The 23424-nt window shown below is 40.2% G+C and overlaps 1 pseudogene; it reads right to left on the reverse strand.

Annotated features, from left to right (window-relative positions):
* Nucleotides 1-92: 92 nt before the first annotated feature.
* On the reverse strand, nucleotides 93-22056 carry LOC119897188 (annotated as a pseudogene).
* Nucleotides 22057-23424: the final 1368 nt, after the last annotated feature.

Below are 23424 nucleotides of genomic sequence, written 5' to 3' on the forward strand. Positions count from 1 at the left end.
CAGAGCTGAACGGGGGAGCAACCCAGAGCCACACAGAGAGCTCCATGATCTGCCATTGCTGTACAAAAAGAACATTTATTATGGAGATTTGTTCATTTTGTTTATTTCTTTTTATAAAGATTGTATAGTTCGTGTTAATATGCTGTGCCATTGGTGTGTGTGTGAGAATGTTAGTCCTCCTTTCTGAATAGCAGTTGGCACCTTGCATGGCAGCCACTGCCATCAGTATAAGAAAGTGTGTGTGTGTGTGTGAATGTGATGTAGTGGTCGGAAGACTAGACAGGTGCTTTTAAGTGTAGTTACCATTTAATAATAGATTATTTTATTGGAACTGTCAATTTTGATGGATTTTATTTTTTTAACTATTTCTGAACACAAGCTCATCTGACAGCATATATCATGAGCACGAGTCAAGTGTGTGTGTGTGTGTGTGTGTGTGTGTGTAATTACTCTCACTGCCAGAAGTATTTTTTGTTCTCAGAATGTTTTGATTAAAAACAGTTATGATTTGTTAAAAGACGGCTTTATAAAACCAGTCAAACACAGTGTAATGGAATATGACAAAACTGATTAATGATTTTAAAAACAAAACTGTGACAGAACATCAGAAGCATGGTGTCGGTTGTTTTGAAAAGCTCAAAAGCATGCAGATAGTGGTTATACAATGTAGTCTCATAATATACTCTACATGTGTTAAAAGATTTTCTGTTCATACTTATTGACCTATATACAGTACTACTCTCTCTTTCCCCCTCTGTCCAGTTGGGCCACCCCCAGATGTCTCCATCCTGTATTTCAGAACGGGATATAGCCCAGTCCTTTCCAACCTTTTGCAGAAAGTCACTTAAAAAACCTTTCTATGAAAAGCTTTCTCCTCTCTGTGGTTCCATTTTTCCATCATGTGGAGAGGATGGTGGGAGGTGAGAGTTAGGTGAAAGTGGATGTGAGAATCCTCAAGGAAGCCTTCCTGATTTCTTGCTCAACCTGAAGTAAAAAACACAAAACTGTCAGGAAAATGAATAATGGATTGTAGAAAACACAAGATCTCAATCAAAATATGGAGAGGAGACGGACAAAAGTGAATAGTGAATAAATTAAGTAATTTGAGGGCACAATTTATCATAATTTTGAGGGTACAAATAATTGAACTGAGGGAGGGAACAAAATAGGTCAATCTCACCAACTGGTAATTGAGGGGGTAAAAAATGTTCCCTGTGACAATTATATAATGGCTGGAAAAAAGTTAAGTGTAAACACACTGGTTGTGTTAAAATAAAATAAAATCCAAGTCTACTCTTTTCCTTAATTTTTCCTTCATTGAATCTGTTGTCCTGCACCTACATATAGGATGGGGTGTGCACACAACTACCTCTCTATCTAAAAGCAATCTGAGAAGAGAAACTCTTAGGGACACTTAAGAAGTTGTAGACATTGCTTCATTTTAAAGAGTTACAAGCAAAAAAGAGAAGGAAAAGACTTGCATGGCCTAGCTCTTATTTAAGATGTAATTGGACCATTAAAAATAAACAAGATATATTTATAATAGTATGCTGAAAATGTTTTACTTTTGAACCCGTTCTGCCCTAATTGTGGTAACACTGCAAAATAAATAAGAAAGAACAAAGAAGAAGAAACTTAATTCAGACATCAAGTTTAGTGAGAATCCAGACCTACCGGTGCTATTCTGCCACTTGTACACCTGCACAATTATCTTTACTTTCTGACGCTATAGCTAAATACTCAGCCCTGAAGGAAAGAAAGTAGAAGAAAGGAGAAAAGGGAAAAACAGACAGTCAAGATCAGTTAATCAGAACAAAGTATCATTTCAGTGAGGAAAAAGGAAAAGTTTAGTTATTTTGAAAAGAGCAGACTGAAACAGATTGTGACTCTGCTGTCCAATGTGTGGCAGAAAGGAAAAACAAGGGTGAAAGGGGTTGGTGGGAAACCAGGACATTTGGACCATCAGGAGCTGGACATGAAGGACTGGCACTGGAGAGAGGCTGGCTGTGTGTGTGTGTGTATGTGTGATTCTAAGTGTTACTCACGCGCTCTCTCTCAGAGCTTCCTCTCCTGCAGCTGCAATCTTCCTATAGCAGTAAATCATCTCAACCACCAGCCAGAGCTGCAGCCCGATGATGGAGACATACATCATCACCTCAGACAAGATGGATGCCATTCCCCTGGTGACTAGAGCGACAGAGAGGGATGTAAGGGGAGACATGTTGTATTGGTGTGCTTACAGAAATGGGGTTGGGTTTAATTTCTACCATGAAAAGGATTGGGGCTGCCCAGGCCATACATTTTTAAAAATTTTACTCATAATTCATGACCCCCTGTGCTGAATTACAGTGCATCATTGTCAGTCATCAGTGCAATTCCTCACTTCCTGAATCCCGCTGCAGAAGCAGTTAACCTATCTGATGTCCACAAGGGCTCAATGCTGTAAAAGCCCCACAGGATAAAGGTTACCCCTCATCATAGCCTAGTCACAAAACAAAAAAACATGCTTGTGTCAAATAATGACAATTCAGAGGATTAAGCATTGAACGGTGGGGGACTTTAATTTAAGCTCTTGTTACTTAGCGTTGGGGTAAGCAAGTTAAATCCGATACATGTCTTTTTGTCAAATTCTCCTCAGTGTCTGCTAGCTGTCTGTTCTGTGTGTGTGCTGAAAACAAATCTGGTGTTTGTACCCAGCTCTGGCCCTCTGGCCAGGTGCCCTGGAAACAAACAAAGTGGTCCACACCACACCACAGAACACCATTCGAGTCACCCATTATTTGTGTGGCAGAAAATTACTTAAGCTTACTTTCTAGTTGGCCAAAACATGCTGTTAGGATGTTAGCTATAGTAGCAGAAGAGTTGTGAGTATCACTCATAGACTGTATATAAAAATCACTGTCTGGAACTGGTGTGCTGGCTCTGGGAAACCGTCTCTGCATGTTAGCTTCACAGCTGCAACTGTTTGCTAACCCACAACTTATCTAACGTTAGTTACATTACTTGCTGTGTCGTTGTTCGCTCTATATCATGGTATTTGTTATGTTGTTGGATTTCTCCAGAATTGCTTACTCCACATTTAAAGCACCCATTTTAAGTTTAAGTGACCATACTTACCTGCATTAACATTTTATTTTTTAACTTTGGGGCAACAAAACAAGCTAAAAACACATTTTTTCACTTGTTAAATATGTCAATGTGACAAACTTGTGGCCACCTGAATGTTACCACCTCCAATTAGCTCTTTTTTTCAGGAGTAAAACATCAGAATCTTTATCAGTTAAATGCTCCACTATGTTCACCAGCTAGTTGCTAATTTTGTCCGATTGCATATTACTGTAACCGACATTAATACATTTACTTGACCACTTGGGGGCAGCAAAACAAACTCACAAACAGCTGCCATTTTACACATCCAGCAGATTCAGAGCAACACTATGATTCATTTTGAGTCCTGTTTCTGTCTACCTGGTGAATATAAGTCTGATTTTCACTCTCTTTTTAGCTCTGTTTTGGTCTCTACCAACTCTACTTAACATAGCTGCTCCACTATATTCACCAGCTAGTCGCTAACTTTATTTGTCTACTGGTTGGTGCTGAGCAGGTAGTGTACAGTGGGTTAGACAGATTCATTTGATCTATTGATAATATGAAAATATTGATTGGAGCAGCGTTTATTAATGGCAGCTGTGACAGTATAGTTTGCTAAAGGAAGCATGTATGCTGTTCAAGAGTGTCAGCACCATTACACGAGGGCCCTACTAGTGATTCATCCCTTTAAGCTGCTGCCACGAACATGTTGGTTTAGACGTTTCTATTTGGGTCATATCTGTTTGGCGAATTATTTTAAGCTGTGTATCCTCTTGGATAAAGCCTTCCAAAGTTTTGTTTTATTGGAAGTTATTGTGAGATCTGTCTTTTTTTCATTGCATCTCATAATTCAAAAACAGAACTATATATTAATATAACTAGGTGAGTCATGAAAAGGTAAGTAATGCTTAGGGATAATGAATAAATAAATAAAAATATATGAATATTACAGTGCAAGAATATTCCTGAGAGTTTCCTTCTTGGATATTTATGATACTGTATGTGGAAGAAAACCACATCTGCAGCACTGCAGCTTCATAAATATAAATTTCAGCTCTGCTTACAAGGCTGTTTTTCCTTTTGTTTGGTCTGGGACCTTTCAAGAGACACACAGAAGACAGTGTTTATCTAACACAGCCACATGACATAATCAATTGCTGTGTATATACTGAAACAACAGAGCTGCCCTTACTTGTTAAAGGAAAATCCTACATGAATAAATCTGTGATGTTGAATGTTATTTTCTGATTTTGTGTTATAATGTACTTTTAAAACTTCATCTACTACAAGAATTAGAAATTAAACATCAAAATAACTTAGCATGCAGGATGTCTTGTGATTGCATTGCACTGTGGTCTTAAAGTGGTCATATTATGCTCATTTTCAGGTTTATAATTTTATTGGTTTAATTTTCAAAAACACCAAATTTTTGTCATACTGCACATTGTTGCAGCACCTCTTTTTACCCCTGTGTGTTGAACGCTCCATTTTTAGGAATGAAGAATCTCTTGTATTCATCTTTGTTGGGAGTTGCACAATTGCAGTACCTAGTTAAGGACTACAGCCAATCAGAAGCAGAGTAGAGCAGGTGTGCTGAAGTCGTGCCACACAAGCCTGTTTTGCATGTTACAAAGTGAGGCAGATATGTTACGTGAGTAAGTAAAAAAAGTTTCTGTTATCAGCCTGGGCTCATAGTTACCGAAATGCTAAAACTGGAATATAGGACTTCAATAAAAACCTTGTTAGTCCGAATATAAGTGCCCGGAGGCATTACCAAGATGGCTGCGGAGTTGCAGGACTTGCCTATAAGAACCTTGCCTTACTCACAACTCTCCTGCTACTATAGCTAACATCACAACAACAGCATGTCTTGGCAAACGGAAAAACTAAGCTGAATGTCTGTGGGCAAGTTATTTAACGTTACTTAACGTTACTTGTCCCATGGGGATAAATAGTGTAAGTGTTTTGAAATTGAAACTGAAGTTGAAAATTGAGACTCTTCCCCTTCAAACATGCACAACATTATTCCCCTCTGTCCTTACGTTGTGGCACCACGTTAATGACAATAAGCTTCCTGGTTTCGGTTTGAAACTCGTAGTTGGGATACTCGAGGGTGCGGTTGAATATGCACTGGTAGGTTCCTGTGTCATTGAAGGTCACATTGAGGATGTAGATGGAGCCGTCCTGTAGGTCCTTGGTATTCTTGCTGCCATTCCAGTCCAGACGCTCCTCAAAACGTGAGTCGCGGATTACAGCCATCTGGTCTTCATAAGTATATAACTGGAAGAGATTTTCAGAATGGTATTTCTTTTAAAAGGAGGCAAAGTGAAAAGAAGATTGTGAATCATCAGCAAAGTAATAACAATGGTTGTCAGGCATACAAGTGTTGAAAGACCATATTGTGGTTAGTGTCTCTGTGTATTTAAATTCTTTTGCTACAAATGCTTTGCGTTATTGCAAGTATTTAGGCTGAGGAATGTGTGTTTCCCTCCTTACATGCAGCCTGCTGTGAAAATGAACATGTCCACACCTGAAATATGCTTATACTTACACGAGGTATAAGGCTAGCTATATTCTGTGTTTTTGTTATTGTCAACAAATCTAATTAAACAACAAAACAAACAATAGTGAGTGGTGATGACGCAGTGGATAAGACACATGCTTGGTGTGAGAGAGTCTGGTTCAATTCCCCACTGTGACACATCCACCAATGTGTCTCTGAGCAAGACACCTGTCTGTGGCACCCAGACCTAAGCTGATTGGTTCCTAATTAAGATGTAAGAATAAATATTTAAAAAACACTAACTGATTTTTTCAAACAGCTGGGCGCTGTAGTTTTTAGCAAAAGTTACTCAGACAGGAACAAATAGTTTATTTGTTGGGGACTATTTTTAGCTGTGGATTAATACACATTTCATACTCTACTGAATGTTTATGGTAGTGAGTTTGACTGAGAATAAACTACACTGTGTGTGTGTTCACAATAATGAAGGAACATGTCTGTTTTTGGAAAGCAATGGCAACCTACAGCATGGGATTGTGTGAAAATGATCTTCATCCAGTTCTTCACAGCTTGCTCCCCTGATTGGTGGCTCTAATAAATAATTATTTGACAGAAAAGGCCATGAACGAGCTTAGGTGTTAAACTCTTATTAATGTATAGGTAAAGGTATTGATTTGGTACTTTCACTCTGATTGTTGATTATTATTTCAGGTAATTCAGGTGCTTTAACAGCATGACTCTTCGCTAAGCCACGCCCTGAACATGCAGCTGGCCAATCACAGCGCAGTACAGGACTCCCTCTAAGTGAGGTCTAACGCTTTCATGGCTGCGCTCCATTGACTCCTAGGCAAAAGGAGGTGTTTTCTAGCTTTCTTTTGCTGTATTCTTCGAACATATGGTGAAACGCTGTTCGACACTTGTAATAATTACAGTCGCTAACCAGAGAGGTTGAAAGGAGAAGTACGATTTATTCCCTTTCCAAAACCTACAACATATCCAGAAAAATATAGGCTGTGAATTGTTCCTAATGTAATGTTAGTTAGCTGACGCTAGCTGACTTACTACTGAATGTATATAGCCCTTTTGTTCTGCTTTTTGATGATTGTAGTGAATAGAGACTTACCCGGCTGTAAAGGATCAGTGTGATCCTTAATAATGTTGTCCTCTTTCTCAATAGTGAGATAATGTGGTGGTTCACTTTTACTCTGTGATCGGTAGGCATTAGCTTCTATCATTATTTTTTCATGTCAGTTTGAGTCTGTTTGACAGTCTGAAAACAACCTTCAAATTCACAATGCAACTGCAAAACTGCGTGCTTCCTTCTGAGATCTTTTTCCCCAAAAATTTGACAATATTTCTCCTGCCTGACAGGTCCGACAGTTTGTCGGTCTTAGCAACAGTAACTAAGGAAGCATGGCTTGATTGTGCTGATCTGATGATGAAGTGATTTAAAAGACCCTGCCTCAAGACAACTGAGTCTGTGTGTTCCCCTGTTGTGGGTCGTAAATATATATCCACGCATTAAGTGGTGGAAAGTAAAAGTACTCTACTTTTAGTACATTTCTGAGATACTTGTACTTACCTTCTGTATTTCTATTGTATACAGTAGGCTATTTTATTTTATACATATATCTTAGTAATTGTATTTTTGTGGCCTGTAGTCCTATTGATTTACGTTATTTATGTGTAAATAAATTAAATAACAACAGAAAGCTGCTGCTGATTTCTCCTGGATGTTTATAGGTGTAAAAAACAGATTGTTAAGTGTTGTTATGCTGCCAACAAAGACTCTCTGCCATCAAAAAACTGAAATCCCTTTCTGTTCCCCCACCCCTTCTGCTGTCAACCTCTTCTCCTTTACAGCTCTACCTGTTATTTCAACATACTCACTGTGCCCAATAGGAACAAACTCATACGCATCACAAACAACACCTCTAAAATAACTGAAACCCAACCCCAACCTCTCTGCCGTAGATACAAATCCCTGGCCTGGAAACTGGCTTGCTATAGCAGGAGTTCCAACCCCTCTGCTCTGTTCAATTGGTGTCAATTTGCGTATAAATGTACTTTCTGATATGGTCATGTTGTTTGTATTTAAATATATGTGCAGATTGTGGAAACAGATTTCCTGAAAAGGACAATAAGGAATCTGATCTAATCTAGTGAATATTCACAACACTCATGTTTGCATTTCAGTTTTCCTCTCATCCTTTATCTGGTCTCCACATCACCACTGCTGTTGCTTTTCCGTATCGAGCGAGCTGCAGTTATGGCCTCACCTCTGCACTTTGTGGTGAATTAGTGAATACAGATTCTAAATGGGCTAATGGGATCACTCTTGCTCTAGGTATATACTGTAATGGCCTCTTTGCTTTGCCTGCTTTGCGGACTCCTTAGGTAAGCAAAAGCAGTGTCTTCCAGTCGACACAAAGGGAGGGGGAAAAAGCTCATCATGAAAAATGCCAGACTCGGCTCTCTCTCATGATAAATGCATTGCAGTCTTTTCCCAGAAGAGGAGACGAATGTAATGATAACTAATTACATATGGAAAGAAAAGTGGTTGCATTTAATGTAAACTTTTTTTTATTCTTGACACTACAACTGTGGGATTTTGCAGGACTACTTACAGCCCATTTACTCAGCAGCAGGCTTTTGCGCTCATTAAAGCTCAGGAAAAATTTGAGGAGGTTGGTTTCCTGAGTCAGGCCTTTTGCAGGAAATTCAGGATTCATTTTTATTTGTAATTTTAGTTTTGAAGGTAAATCACTAATGAAAGTTCAGCCCTTCAGTCTTTAAGTATATGTATCTACTGGTTGATTTAATTTCTTGTTTCCACGAGAAGGGAATGAGGTTTGTTCCTGTCTCTTGCTCGTTTTTTAAGCAGAACTAAGAGGGATCACTCTAAAGGTAAAGTATCTCCTCCATTTTAGCATACCTGCATATTGGCTCCCAGTGGATTTAAAAATATTGTGGTTTTACCACAGAGTGTTACATGCCAGCCTATTTCTTGGCCATGCACATTAACTTCCAAGAGACTCCGGTGGGTGCTGTGCAACCTCATTGTATCAACAAAACTGTACTTGGTTTTGTTACCTTTGGACAGAGCCATGCTAGTTGTTTCCTCCTGTTTCCAGTCTTTGTACTATGCTAAGCTAACCAGAGCCTGTCTGTAGCTTCATATTTACCATGCAGACTTGAGAGTAGTATTTATCTTCTCATCTAACTCTCTGTATAAATCAAATAAGTGTATTTCCCAAAAATGTCAAACTATTCCTTTATTCCTTTTCTTTAAGAACCACTTTTTCAAAGCTTGCCTTGTCATTTATTATTGCTACTCACATGGGAGAAGTTAGACTCATCTGAAGCCTTGAAGTACCAGTTGACGGAGGCCTCGGCCTTGACCTCGCCCTCATCTTACAGGAGATGCAGCCCAATTTAAAGCCTTCGTTGGCCACGGCCTCTGTGTTTGAATCCACCTCCACGCAGGCCCCATGGCAAAGAGACGCTACAGAGTGAAAAGGACACAGTTAGAAATCTCTTGTATCACTTTATTGCTCTTTGTCTATTTTCAGGTCACAGGGTTCAGAGGTGAGAGCCGTGGGTGGCTGTCATCCTCTATTTTCATGTACCCGTGACTCGGGGGAAAGCTTGATACACCAGCAGCGCTCTGCTGTTTTATAGTATCACAGTACTTGCAAGCAAACTGTCGAAACAGCTATTGTAAATTTTTGCGTGCTTGCTCCCAATGGTTCTTGCATGCGTGTTTTTTTTGTTTGTTTTGCATCGGACACAGCTTATTTTCTTGCATTTTTTATTTCCGCTCATCATTTCAGTTCATATATTGTGAAATTGATTGATTTGGTTTTTAGTTTTGTAGCAATTTACATTTTAAGTGTTTTTCTGTCTGTGAAACTGAGTGGAAATAAAGAGGTTGCAGTGAGCGATACTGGTTTCTTGCATTCTGTTGGTAACTGAGCTAAATTCATATATAGAAGCGTGAGTCTATATATGCCATCATCACCATGACACATACTTCTCATCGGCCAGGAGTTACACACCTGTAACTCCAAACGTTTCTTTTTCACACTGCACCTTGCAGTGTCCACTGAGGCCTCAGCATGGCTCTCAACCAATGATCTTGTGCTATTCTCAATTTTCATCTTTGGGGATGCTTTTGTTTCGAATTGCAAGATGAGGGGAGGGAAATGAGGGGGAGGACAGGAAACACATAGCAGAATGCTGATCAGAATAACTCAGGGTGAACTGAAAGAGGGTGCACATCATCCGGTGCCTCATACACAAATATATAAAAACAATAATCTATATGTTTTAATCCCTGGTATACAAATATTGCAGTGCCAAAGTGAGACTTGCATTGAAGAATTGCATCAAAAGAGAAAAAGAGATGCCACCCCACTGCAGAAAAACATGGAGGGGAGGAATGAGGGAGGAGGGAAGAAAGAGAACGTTAGCACAGGCCTCATTAGAAACAGCCATTTCTACAAAGCATGGGGAGATGGGGAAGCAGGAGGCAAGAGGTCTAATGGTGGCTGAGGCACTGCAGAGAGAGAAGGGGAGAGAAAAAAGGGAAGGAGAAAAAGAGAGTGTTGAGAACATAAATTAACACTTCACAAACCCAAATGGACCAAACACAGACCTGAACCCAGCTGGACCCGAGAGCGACTAAACCCGAGCCTGAATGTGATTTAGTGAACCTGAACAGCGGCTAAACACTTAGTTTCTGCTGATCTTCAGTCTCAGATTTGCTGTACTAAAGCCACATTTAAGCAAGTAATCGCTTGAATTTGGTTAAGATGGATAAAAATGCAGCACATTGATGAAGGATCTCATTTCATCAGGTCCTATTAGGCCTGCTGAAAACATAAAGGTTAATGCCTTGTTTCATTCCAGTAAAAATGTTGCTCTCACCAGGTTAATTGCTGAGATGTGGGAACGCAACAAGGCATCAAAAATGATCAGATGATCACACTGGTTGTAAATATCATACCTTACAAAAGACTTACTGGTTCATTTCAATTGTGTGCTCAGAGTTTCTCTTTGCAATGATGGATTAATACTGATATCTGTGGTGCACTCAGTTTCAGCTACCTCAAAAGAAAGTGGTTTTGATCATTAGTTCCTAACTTTTTTTGTCTGACGCACCCACACAGTCCTGTCAGACGAGCTCAATATAAGATAAGAAAGATTTTATTGATCCCACACTTGGGAATTCACTATTCACTACATTTCAAGTATCCCTTCATCAACGCCAATCTTATTTAAAATGTATTTGTTGGAATTTATTTTAAAATGGAATGTTATTTAACTCTATTAATTATTGAAACACCAATATTATTACAATATTTTTTTCATAGGCTACATGATTATGTTTATCTTGGATTGGGCCTTTCGACTTTTCTGCTTATTTGCTAACTAGTTTTCAGGTGCTCTCGATTGCCTTGGGGTTTTACAACTCACTCATTGGTTATTGGGACAATAAATGTACCAAAGATCAGCCTCCACAATCTTTTCACGTATCCCATAGGCAGCTGCAGAAGTAGTCCACCAACCTGGTGTACATGTATCTCTGGGTCGGGACAACCTGTCTACATGTCTGGGTGCTATGTTGGAGCTTATTTGTTGTGTTCCCAGAACTCTGAAATTACATTGGTGAGTACAATGTTATAATCACTGATAGAAACAATGGCCACAATAACTCAAGTGAGGAAAACTTGTCTGAACCTACAAAACAGGGTTCAGTTAAGGCTGGGTTCTTGGGTTTTCGGGTTTTCTGGGAAGAGGGTCTGCTGAGGATTATAACAAACACACCTGAGGGAAACAGCATTTGCAAATACTTTTCCTGAACTGCTTGGAGAACCGGTGCACTTATTCATAGAAAGCAGTGCAGTGATTGGAAAATACAAAGTTGTATTTTTATTTTTCAGTTTAGTCTCTGCTCTAATTAGCTTTCCTGTCTGTTACATATGTGACCTGATTGTGTTAATTACAGGCTTTTGTAAGATGCATCAGTGCTGCAGCTAACCTCAGTTGCCAATTGAGGTTGATGAAAGTATTTGATCACTTAATGTCCCTGTAAAATCTCACGGGACTAATTGACATTTTTGTAATTAGAGACTAAATTTTAAACATTAATGTTCAATAATATATATTTTGACTCAAGTACTGTATGTGAGTGATTCTGTCACATCAGCTTCTACTGTGTAGAAAAGAAAGAGACAGAAAGAGATAGAAAGACAAAGAGACACCAGACACACAAAAGAGCAAGACATCCCATGCAGAAAAGGGTTTGAGATGGATGGCGTATTGACTGCTCAGAGAAAAGGAGGTGAGACCTGGAACACAGACAGAGGAGACATTACAGTGACAACAAAGCACATGTTTGACAGACAGCGGGAAATAAAAGGATGTCTGAAGACAGAAGGGAACACTTAAATTGCAGGACAGAAGCATAAAAAAGAACAGAGACAGATGTAAATCTAGCAGGAACAGCAGCACACACACACGCAGAGTGAGGCAGTAATCCTGAGGGAGGTTAGTGACGTAGGCGAGATTGTGCAAGGTGAGCAAGGATGCTGCTGACTGTCTGAAGCTGAGACAGCAAGTAAAGAAGACAGCGATAAGACCCAGCAAGAGAAAGACGAACATGCAAGCAGACACAAAAGGAACTGCACATCCAAAGTGCAGAGTCAGAGCCACCAAAGTGCTTTAGCAACGATTCTCACCGACAGCACACACATGCAGACAGAGCATCAAAAATGCAAATCCATTGCGTAATCTGTGGATTTCTGGATTATGCAACGGATATTCCAGAAATTGCAGATTAGGAGTTTTTTTCCTGACAGGAGGCCGGCTCTTTAATCCATCATCTCACTAGCTGAATACCGAAGAGCCCTACAAAGCAAAAACCTTATAGCATTAGCTGCACAAAAGACCATCCACTCTGAGCAGCGGAGTGGGGTAGGGGGTCAGTGGGGTGGCTTCCTGGGCTCTAGCCCCAAATGTTTTCTGAAAAGCCCACAATCTTTTAGGTTTTTATATAAACTTAAACTTTGTTTCATTTCCCCTCAGACGCTCTGACTGGACCGGCTAATGGGTAAATATCGCCATCCAGCCTATAGGTCCCCTCTATGTGTGTATGTGTCTTTCAATCACTTGCTAGCTAGCTAACCAGCTTATGGACTATGGAACCAACGTTTTTCACGAGGAGTAAACCTCAGCCACCCTCCACAGAAAATGGCTCAGCAGCATCAACAACTGAACAAGTTACAGGTGTGAGTGAGTTGGTGAGGTGATAGCCTAACATTGCCTGCTAGCTAGCTAATGTTAGCTCGCTAGTAGAGATAAGCTTTATGATACTGAAGGTCCAAAGCTTGTTTCACTCCTGTGAAACGCACTGTTTCAATTCATTCTGCCGGAGCTTGTGTCAAATGAAGAATATTATCTGACTGCTGACGTTCAAAGCTTCAGACATCACTGGTGCTTGTTTTACAGCTAAACTCTGTGATCACATTAGTGGGATGAGAAGAGAGGAGAATAATAGAGAGACATGGTGATGTACATTAGAAAGACATAATCCTAATATGAAATTTCCTTCTGTTAGAAAGTAATAACTGTACAACTATATGCCAATTTAGTGAATTGAATCACTCTCCAATCACATCACATTGTGACTCATGAATTATCACATAAATATCAACCATGAAGTTAAAAAAAACACAGTGACATTACACCAAAAAGGTACATTCATGATTGTGTCAGTAAAATCTAGGCTTTTTTCACAGTAACACCTATATTTAATGCAGTATACAGATTTAATAATATTTGCCAAATTATTATAGCATGGATTAAACATTCATTCTGAGGACTCCAGCATAGTATAACAAAAACAGGTTTCAAGATTAGTAATGCTGTTTACAACAAATTCCTACCCTACCTATATTAAGTAGGCTAAATTAAAAATACTAATATCAGACAATTTTTGCCTCTTTTTAGGTAGCAGGAGTAAAAATTAGTCCTCAGTGATTGTTGTTTTATAATGATAATTGATCATTAGCTTATTTTATGCAAAGCGACTCACAATTGCTATATATGTCAGAGGTCGCTCGCCTCTGGAGCAGCTAGGGGTTAAGTGTCTTGCACAGGGACACATTGGGGGGTGTCACAGTGGGAAACCCGGGTCTCCCATACCAAAGGCATGTGATCATGCCCTCACACCCCCCTAGGTTTGGGATAAGCCCCCAATGTTTACAATGTCTGCCTGAGAGCTAGCTAGCTTAGCATGTTGCTGGGCACTAAAGGAAATACAAAAAAAGAGATCATGGTTATTTGCTAAAAGACAAAGAAGGACAACAGAAAATTGCTGAGGCAACAGCAAAAAGAGATGAGACAACATCTGTTTCCATGGATGGGCCACCACAGACATAAACACACATACTGTAGGCATACATAACCTGGCATTTCCCTTGACACCAAGCAAGTAAGTGTTTTTCCACTGGAACAAGTAGACAGTAGTAGACCAGTGAAGCACACTGCTTTGAGTCTCTATTTCATTTTACTTCTCAAAGCTGTTATATTGCTGTGGCTGGTGAAGCGATGGCAGGCTGGTTTATCTTTATAGAACAAGCCTGAAGAATCCCTTACTGTCTTTATGAGAAACACATTGCCACAAATTACAGTTTTTAAATTCTCTATCACTACAGTATGCATGATATGGTGCAGATGGAGATTTGTCTAGTTTCATGTTGAGCTCACAGAATTCCTTTCTGTTGTAAGCAGTGTGTTCTGCAATTCATGCTGAAAGGCTCTTAGTGCTGCATGTTCAATGACATTTTGTTCTGCAAGATGTAAATACGAATCTATTGAAGAATGAAGAATGAAACACAAGGCGCACATTCATTCTTTCTAGACTCAGTAGTCTATTCAATTTGTGGCACTCTGTGAGCTTCTCTTGTCCCATAATATTCCATGTAGGCTCAACAAAGCTTTTTTTATTTGCAGACATTTTGACTTGTGGAGATTTTGAAAGAACAGGTGTGACTAGTAATGTGAATGATGGCTTTGTTACATTGTGGTGCTCTCTATGGCCCTGGTGTTGTGCATGCTGGCTTACTAACATCATAATCTCAATCGAGTGAAGCCCCTTTAATGTTATTAGTTGCACCTGTGCTTAACCTGGCTACCTGGTGAATGTAAGTCCAATATTCACTCTCTTATAGCTCTGTTTTGGACTCCACCAACTCCTGATAAAATATCTGGCTCTCTGTTCACCAGCTACTCTCTAATCTTTGTTTTTTTGTCTGCCTGCTGAGCCACCGTCGCCATCTTCGTTTTTTGGAACTGAAAGTGACCATGATCGGACGAGAGGGTGGAGCTAGCTAGCTTGGTTAGTAAGGTGCATACGTAATTCACATTAACTGTGATATCAAGTGGGATGCTAATTTTGACTAGCAAACACAGGTTTAAAGCAAAATGTACTTTGGAAGAAATTAACAGCCAACTCATTAGTGTCTTTTAGTACAACGGAATGCTGAACAAGACATTTTGAAGCGATCAAAATGTTACGGAAAACACACTGTTTAGGGGTCAAAGTTCTTGAATGAAAGTGGCAGCACCCCCAAAAAAGGTTCCCAGCCAGTTAAATGTACACAGTGCAGTGGATAAGAGTTGCCTCTATCCTGATTGACAGGTTGCCGTGGTAGCGACTTGTCAATCACAAGGTTGCCACGGGTCTATTTAACCCTAGATGGGACCATCCTTACATCAGGCTGTATTGAAGAAGACACGAAACTAGCGACTGAGAACATAAATTCATTAGGAACGTGTTTACCGAGGAAATACATTTTTTTTTAAATTTGTCTGGTTTGGTGGACACTCTGGAAACTTAAACAGTTTTTCACATAAGTCTTTCACAGTTCATACTAGACAAACTCTAAAATGATGGAGGACAAGCTGATACTTAAATTTACTCTTAAGATTTAATACTTCAATGCGAAATGTTTACAAACTGATATAATGGGAAATGAATAAAAAATGGTATCTGTCATGTCACTTTAGTACATGTATTCAGTGGGTCAATATCTCAACAGATGTTGTTCTCATGACATGTACTTTTTATTTTTTTCCAGATGGGTCTATTTTTCCACTAAACACAAGCAATGTGAAAAAATCACACCAATATGTAATAAGCTATAAACCAATATGTTAATAAGTACTGACTTCACAAACAGCTTTTCATAAGCATTTTCCCACTGTTCAGAGGAGCAAATAAAAAGTAATATACTTAACTATATTAACAATAATCATTGATAAATCGATGAGTTCCTGGCTCTACATACAAATTTAACTTTGTGGAAGGCAATCTCGTCCTTCAAACGCCCCTTTCACTCCCCTGACTCCCACCCCACTTGAGGACACCCTGGTATTACAGACTTCTGTCACACAGCTTGATGAACAGGGGCTCAGGTGTGCTCGTCTGTCTGTGTGTGTGTGTGTGTGTGTGTGTGTGTGTGTGTGTGTGTGTGTGTGTGTGTGTGTGTGTGTGTGTGTGCGTGCGTGTCTGCCTGTTTGTCTGCTGTGCGTGGCACAAGTTAGCAGCACACAGACAGCCTGAATTAGGGCACAGCATCTCACTCCAGATTTGAGGGTTAGAATGAATCTTGCAATAAAAAAAGCAAATGGAATTAATATGAAACTCTTTACAGTATTACATTTAGAGGCTGCAGAGTCTGACAGCAGCTGCAGATGGGGCACAAGTGAACGGTACAGTTTTTAAAAAATCACATTCATGTTTTTGTTCAGATTGCAGGGCCACTCAGATGTAGTGCATCAGTCAAGAGCTCCTTGTTTACAATGCCTGCTGTTTGTATGAGGTGATGAATATAGATCCAGACATCCTATCTGCTGTATGTAGCAGCCATTGCGAGTTTTGTAGAACAAGCTTGTACAACCTATGACATGATATTTTATCAGGGGTTGAACTGGAAGAAGTGACTTTAATTGTCACACAAAACCTGCAGAGTCCAGATTCTGTTTGATTCTGTAAGCTATAACTGTTAAAAAATCAGCAAAAAAGCTGAAACATTTGCTTTCACAACATACACCTTTTATTCTAATGAGTTGGTTCCTACTTTAAGAGAACAGTATTCAACAAAATTCCTAAAGCGAAAGTACATACTTTTAAAACACTTGCTGCACCCCTCAAGTAGTTATAATTAATTCATGTTCTACCCACCAAAATAATCAGCTTGTCTGTAATGTAATTTCCAATTTGTGCAGATGCAGTGGTTGGGGTGGAGTGATGGAATGGACATGAATCTAAATGGCTTGCAACTGAGAATATGGTGTATTGTTCAAACATCCTGTTGACAGTGCTCTCCTTTGACCATAAGTTTGTGCTCGATCCATTTGCAGACTAAATAGCTCTATGCTGCCACTGCGGAAGCAAAGAGTCTCTCTGCTGCATGCATTAGGCTTTATGAGCCTCTGTTCCGGCTTGAAAGCAAGGACACACAACTCCGTCAATTCACTGTTGGGTTTGTGTCATATTTGAAGACAACATGGAGAAAAATACATCTAATTATAACCATTTATTGCATATTGCTCATAGGGATTTTTCTATTCTCATAATTAATTACAACATTTTACAAAATCCTTTATAATTTATGCATCTTCAGTCCTGATATTAAGAAACATATTTGAGCTCTTTTCACCACATGGTCTGTCCCAGATGAACCTGCAGCTTCTAACATCTGGTTAAAAATTTTTTTTCTTCTCATCTTGAAAGTGATTTGCTGTATGTATCCAAACTTTTTATTAGTGACATTTAAAGCACACAAAAACACAAAAACCCATCAGCAACAAACACTCAACAAATAGAATAACAAGTTTACTGGTAATCCACAGATTTTTGCCGTTTCTTTCGTCGGAAGAGACAAGCAGTTGCAATGAGATCCGTGGATTCTTGTGAATGATCATGTCTGAATTAAAGCATTTTTCATTTGTAGCATCAAATGACATTTCTTGATGAGTTACAGGGATATCTATGTGTGTTTTATTGTATTTTGGGGCAAGCCATCTCTTTACTTTTCCTATTTCTTCTTTTTCTGATTGGATTTGCCCTCCGCAGCCATCGCCAGCTTAATTCAGACTGAGGTTAGTGTGACAGAGTGTGGGTTATTAAATCACCCTAGTTAATATTTAACTGTTATAATACATATGTTTTCTTTCCTTGTGCACTGCTGCCTTTCAGAAACTTCTTAAATTCCATTTCATGCTTTTGTCACACATGCAAATGCACATTTCAAAATAAATAGGGCACAACTGCTATTTCTATCAGCCACAATCTGTTCCTTTCCTCCTTTTTTAGCAGATTCCATCCAATTTCCTGTCTCGTCTTATATCCTCATCCCCACTGCGTTCAGCTCCAGATGTGCTTACTAGCTTCAGTCCTTAACTAACCCACCGGCTCCTCGACCAAACTGTCTCTTTCTTTCAATCGAGGTTGTATAACCGTCTTACTTTTTGCCAAGCTTCATTCAGCTCACTATCTGCTTCCTGGCTCAACTTTCTGCAGCTCTGCCTGCTTGTTTCAACTTTATATCCTGAATATACTGTCACTTCATTTAAAGGAATAACAGCAGTTCTATAATTATTCTATATTTTTGAGAGTATGAATCTGTGTTGTCTTGTGCAAGTATGCGTGGTTAGTAGTATAGCAGTGACTGAGTGAGAGACCAAGAGCAGCTGGCTGACAGTGATCAGTAAATCTCTCTTTTAATGCATTAGTTCCTTGTTGAGCTCAATTTTAAATTGCAGTGCTTAAAATGAGATTATATGATGACAACGTGACAGTAGAGTTTTTTTCTCTTTAACTTGGCTTGGGTCTGTGAAAGAAATTAAGCTAAATAAATAAATAAAAGCCTTTCAATGAAAAAAAAATGTTTTCATGTGTGTAAACCATTTAATATGTTTAATATGTTTAAATTGCTTCCTGTCATTTTTAATGCATGCCAATTGATTGTTTTAGAGGCCATAAATAAAGAACCGTGGTTGTGATTGTACTTTTTTTAAAGACAGGCTTGTTAAAGATTATTTCCTTGCTTCTCTTCCTGTGGGTGTCAGGAGACTGACAGTAACTTAAAGGTGATGGATCATATAACTCAGGCAACTTTCATCTCAGTGGAAGGTGCTTTTCGTGCTATAAACGAATAAATGGCAGTAAATGGCTTCTTGTGAAAGTGAGAAGTTCGTGATCGTGATATCTCAAATGATACAGATACCAGCAGGAGGAGTGGAACTATTAAGGGCAACTTAGATGTTTGGCTGAAATTTAAAGGAACATATTCTCTTTTAAAAGTCATGATGCTAGTGTCGCTGGGCTGCAGTAGCACATAGGGTGCACACACAGTAGAGACCTGACTTGAGTGACACACACCAGCTGCGCTGTGCTGTAGAAATGCTCATCTTTCTTACAGCGCATGCATGAGTACCTTCAAATGAAAAAACAAACAAGTGCCAGGAACAGGAACACACATCTATAATGGGAGCAACAGAACATGTTGAAATTGCATCTCACTGAGAACAGCCATTCCTTTGATCTAGAGCTGAAATGATTTGTCGAATAATTGATAAGTTGAATGACAGCAAATTAATCAGCAACTATTTTGATAATCGATTAAATGTTTTAGCAATTTTTTCAAACAAGGACACCAAATATTAACTGGTTCCAGCTTCTCCAATAAAATGTTTCCTATCACTGTCAATTTAATATATTTTGGTTTTGGACATTTGATGATTTCACGGATGGTGTTTAAGAAGTTGTGACTGGCATTTTTCACTGTTTTCTGCCATTTTAAAAACCAATTATAAAACCGGGTCGAGAAAAACATTGGCATATTAATCAATAAGTAAATGATTATTAGTTGCAGCCCTATACACACACATAGATACACACGTCAGAGGAACACTATGCCCCAATGAGAAATGAATGATCTACATTGTTCTAGACCTTTGAATACACAAGTAGCTTCTATATCTAAATGTGTGTGGATGTGTGTTTGCATGTACACATGCGTGCGTGTGTGTGTGTGTGTGTGTGTGTGTGTGTGTGTGTGTGTGCTGTCCATTTTAACAACGCCACATGGCCTCATCTCATTACTCGAAAAAATAATAAAACGTGAACAGCTGGGCTTTTAGCAAGCAATCCAGCACAATGATGGAACAACAAATACTCACTCAAACATCTGCATCTGAACACACAAGCATACACATCCATCCATCAACACACACACACACACACACACACACACACACACACACACACACACACACACACACAAGAACCCGCAATACATTGACCACAAACAGAGCAGACAGCGGCAGTGAAGGCAACATCAGACAACAGGAAACACCTCAACAACAGTAACAAAATGCACAGTCAGTGAATGGGGTGTGTGGGGTTGGATGGTGGCTCACTCTCATGCCAAGGTGTTGCCTTTGTGGCATCGCCATGGCAACACAACTACTGCCCACTCACCTTGAAGCGCCAGGAGGGCCAGAGGTAGCAGCAGCAGGTCTTGTGCTGCAGACATCCTGACAGGAGAAAGAAGACTTGCAGCAGCTCTCAGCTGCGTCAAAACACACCGTGCTCTCACACACACACACACACACACACACACACACACACACACTTCAGAATGGGAGACACAAGACAGATCTACAGCAGATATTCCAGCTTGGTGATGAAAACCTCAGAGCACTAAAATGCCAAAGATGTCCTGATGTCCTACTTAAAAGTCTGGGAGGTGAGAAGAGGAGACTATTTCCTGGGGCTGTTGGGACTCTGGGGTGTGGTCCAACCGGATGTCCTCTACTCCTCCTCTTCTTTTTTCTCCAGCTAATACAATGGCTGGACGGAGGGTTGGGTGGGCATTTTTGTGGATCTGGTCTTCTTGAGCACCTGACGGCTGCAGTGTGGAAGGCGTGTGCTCTGCTGACTTGTTTCTTCACCCTCACTGGACCCAACTCACTCTATTTTGCTGGAGAGTCTCTCTAGCTTCTCAGCGTGTGAGCGTACAGAGTGACCAAAGGGAGGAATCATTCCGGGTTTCAGGTTTCGGCCTCTTGTTACTCTAAAAGGGTCTTTGTTCAACTATTTATACTCTGTGGCACTCAAGCCTGTTTAGCTCCACAATGAGACTGTGTGCACCAAATATTTCCAGTATCCTGATACAGTCAGGAATTGTCAGTGAATAACAATAAAATCTACTGGAAGACTGATTAGCTGATCTGATAGGAAACGATGAGGTGTCCGATGGAATCTATGCTGAAAATGGGAAATGCAGCTTGTAAAAGAGTTGTGCAATGGAGTTATAGTGCAAGTGTGCCTGTGACAGGAAACATCTAGCTGACCTTTCCCACATGCAGGACTACAGATTTGACCTGGGCAAAAAGGAGGGCCAGTGCTTCATAGAGCCACAGTGTGAGGGAAATGGCAAAAGCAGCGTGAAGTATCCTCGTGCTTCTTTCCACCTCTCTTCAGCTTTGGGTGAAATTACAATTATGACTTTTTTATTGTTATTGCCTCATATCAGTGTTATTGCTTTCTTTCTGGAGTCAACGCAGCAGTTTCACAACTATAGGCTTCTTCAGATAAAGCTCTAGACAGAAATCTAGTGCAGAGTCGGGCTGACTTATTCAAGTGAAATCATCCGCTGTTTGTGCACATCAGTTAAGCCATTTGATTGGTTTAGCGGCTGTCTGGGCATGGTCCTCTCAGGCTTGACCGCAACAGCAAAGGTGGCTCTGGTGCTCTGATGGATCACCACCAGCATAAGACACGGGTCTGAAAGCGGTCTGAAAGCGGGCTGGAAAGCATGCACTGAACAGCTAAGGGGTTTCTTTACACGGCTGCACGCCTTCTGTGCGTCTTTGGAGACTAAAAAAGTGCGCTATTAATTTGTGCATTCCAGCGGTGTGACTGAAGTGAGATAGGGCGTGATTGTTTTTGTGTTTAAAAAAATCGGGTGATCATAAAAGAAACTACAATCTTAAATCGGTGATTTTGCAAAAACAAAATGCATAAATGTGTGTCCTCTTCTTTAAAGTCCAATAACGCAGCAGAGCCGAGCGCTGCTTCTCGGCGGTCTCCTTTACCAAAATCCCCAGAAATCTGCGCTTTCCCCTCACTGATATCCTCGAAACGCCTCGTCCTATTGATGGATCAGAGGTGGACTGCTTCCATCTCGCATCAGGCAGCCAGATGCTTGAAGTCTCCCTGCTGTCACACCGGGAAGTACCGGAGAGATTTGAGGGTCAGGGCGCAAAAAAATCTCCTTCTTCTTCTTCTTGCGTTCAAGAAAAGACGGTGGGAAATGTCTTTTGGAGACCTGTATATTCCTCCTGGAGATGCTGACCGGGTAGTCAAAACAAAGAGAAGCGGATCAGGGACACACACACACAAATCAGTAACCTCCAGAAATTACATGGTGTGTCAGGATGCGGCGCTATTCAGTCTTTGGCATGGCTGAAGGCTGGGTGAGGGAGGTGCATGCAAGAGGAGGAGGAAGAGGGAGGGTGTGATGCATTGCAGCAGAGGGATGGAGAAAGAGGAGGAGGGAGAAGTATAGAACCGTTGTTATGGCAACAGGGATTTTATGTGATGTTTTCATCCCTTCCAGAAACCCCCACGTGTTGGCAAAGAGAACAGGGATGTCACAGAAAAACTATCTGAGGAGAATGAAGTCAATAAAGAGAGACCTATTTTGCATTTAGCCGACTTGATAGCCTACATCAGAGTTAGACCTACAGCTCGCCTGTCTGCTTTTCAGCAGCAAACCCTATTTGTGTATCTTTAACAGGAGGCTCAGCAATTAGGGCTTACCACAGCTGGATTATGACGAAAACGGTTAGTGTGCTAGACTGAATATTATAAATGAGGTTATTGCCACACTTCATCACAGTTAGACATTAAGTTACATTACAGTAGTGAATGGGTCTTCCACTGAGATATTGTCCTGCGTTCTTATGTTGCATTATTCTATGGGCTATTATGTGGGGTTAAGTAAATGTACAGTGACTGCTGTGTAGCCTCCCTGAGTATTGGTAAAATGACAATAAATGTAAACTGAACGTTAGGAGCAAACAGTGGCAGATCTGCCCCGCCTTGCATCACTATACCGTACCTGCAGGATTTCGTAAAAAAATTTAACAAAACTTCAACAAATTGCAACTTGCAATTTTGAACAATAGTCACAAATATGTGCCAGCATCTCACGTTTGCCTAAATAATTAAAGCAATTATTGTGGTTGAACATAAGGAAATTGTCTATGAACGATCACTTTGCCACCGCAAAACATACGCGGAGAATGGCAGGAATGCAGGACGTTAGACAAGACAAATTGACTGGGATGTGTGGTATATAACATATGTGCATTTGACCATTACAGTTTAACATAATGCTCTGTAGCTGGGGACAGTGAACCCTTATGGGGACAGTGAACCCTCCTATAGAACTTGACCACTGACTCAGAGCTGGACAGAGGCACAGTGAACCCTTAAGGGGAAGTAATGATTGATGGGTGTGCAAAGAGTGAACCCTTCTATGAAATTTGACCTCTGACCCAGTGGTAGGGGGAGTAGAGGTTAGTGTGTATGAAGGGACTGTGCCCTTATATGGTTTTTAGCAGAGACCTAAACATGTCCTATATAAGCTGTGTTCAATGTACAGAGAGACAGAGTGGCCATCGGGCTGGGTCACTCTCCAAGCTGCTGCAGAGCTTGTAATTGATGCTGAATTCTTTGATGTAATAAA

This window comes from Micropterus salmoides, unplaced genomic scaffold (genome assembly GCF_014851395.1).
Source record: "Micropterus salmoides isolate LMB-PRFRI ecotype aquatic unplaced genomic scaffold, ASM1485139v1 Ms_hic_scaffold_11, whole genome shotgun sequence".
In the NCBI taxonomy this organism is placed as follows: domain Eukaryota; kingdom Metazoa; phylum Chordata; class Actinopteri; order Centrarchiformes; family Centrarchidae; genus Micropterus; species Micropterus salmoides.